This window comes from Amblyomma mixtum, chromosome 2 (assembly GCF_055824585.1).
Source record: "Amblyomma mixtum isolate Tamu chromosome 2, ASM5582458v1, whole genome shotgun sequence".
Lineage (NCBI taxonomy): Eukaryota > Metazoa > Arthropoda > Arachnida > Ixodida > Ixodidae > Amblyomma > Amblyomma mixtum.
The window spans coordinates 144248365-144249927 of record NC_143013.1 but is presented as its reverse complement, the minus strand read 5'-3'; the positions used below and the strand labels follow the sequence as shown (position 1 = coordinate 144249927).

Genomic DNA, 1563 nt, shown 5'->3' with positions numbered 1-1563 from the left:
AATACCCGTCTCAGTCCCTTTACTTCGGGCTGGGACTCTTTATTTCTGAATTTATTTTTTTTAGTCCCAAAATAATTTGGTTCATGTCGACCAATACCCATCGCTACAGTGCACTAAAACTATAGCGAGACTGTTCCGGGTCCCGTGGTTGCTGATAACGGTGCCTGCTGCTCGCTTTTTTCTGCTGCTTGATAGCAAACAGTCCGTGTATTTGCTAAATGAATGCTCCAAGATAATTCTACAGGATTCGGCATTTTCGGTCCGCCATTCTCTTCACGTGAATTTACCGTATTCGCCGCATCTTATAGTTTCGACCACATCACCAGTAGACCCCATTACCCCCAGTCTAACGGAGAGGCAGAGCGAATGATCCGGACTGTGAAAGATACCTTCCGCAAGGCAAAAGACCCTCACTTGGCCCTTCTCAGCTATAGGGACACACCAGGTGTGAGTGGCTTCAGCCCGGCTCAGCTCCTAATGGGAAGGCAGCTGAGAACTCGAGTCCCAAAGCCGGATGAAAAGCTTCGTCCACACTGGCCCGAAAGGGAGGAGGTAGCCCTCAGAGATGATTCTTACAAGAAAAGGACTGCAAAGGACTTCAACCGACATCATCACGTCAGGGATCTGCCATCACTTCAGTCTGGTGAGCAGGTCTGGGTTCGACCTGACCAGGTGCGTGGTACACTTTAGAGCAAGGCACAGCGTCCAAGGTCCTTCGTCGTCGAAACGGAGCGAGGAACGATTCTGCAGCGGAATCGTCGACACCTTGTTCCCTTTGTGCTGAGGGCAGCAGATCCAGCACTTCTCCAGCCTCACCCCCTAACTCAAGAGGCCGCAGCACCTGATCCGCCGCCTGTTACAGTGGGACCTTCACGTCCTGGTGATGGTGTTGTGTTTACCCATAGCGGCCGCCGCGTAGTACCACCGGACCACTTGAACTTGTGACTGAAGGAGGGAGATGTTGGGGTCGCCACCTATGAACTTAACAGCGGCGCCCTCTAAGCTGGAGCGCAGCTAGGGGGTTTGGAATAAATCACTTTTGAGTTTGGTCGTGAAGCGGAGTGGTCGCCTGGCTCTCTCTTTCTCACGGCCTCCCGGCACGACAGCACGGGAACGCCCATGCAACATCTTAAGCATATGGAATTCCCCAAGGAATGCGCCCAAGACGACCATTGCACCTCCGCCCTTTGCTGCTGCCTGGCAGCGTTGACCAGGTGCACCACTCTTGCAGCGGACACTCGACGGACGGCGTGAAGGCTGCCCTCTCACGAGGTCGGACAAATGTGGCCACCATACCTGGTGGCATGACCAGTCAGCTGCAGCCACTCGATGTTGCCATCAACAGGCCCTTTAAATCTAGAGTGCGCAAGTGTTACACTGACTGATTGACCGAACAAGATCACGAGCTCACTCCGACAGGTCGCATTAAGCACGTCGCTCAGTAAAGGGGCCAACTGGGTGGCAGCAGCTTGGGAAGATATTTGGCGGGGATGATCGTGCGGTCATTCCGTAAGTGCTGCATTTCAAGCGCGCTGGAGCGTACCGAGGACAGCACGCTGTGGG

General features: G+C 53.9%; 1 pseudogene; it reads left to right on the top strand.

The window, feature by feature from the left end:
- The first annotated feature begins 244 nt into the window (after positions 1-244).
- LOC149361133 (uncharacterized) lies at positions 245-1135 on the top strand (annotated as a pseudogene).
- The last annotated feature ends 428 nt before the right edge of the window (positions 1136-1563 follow it).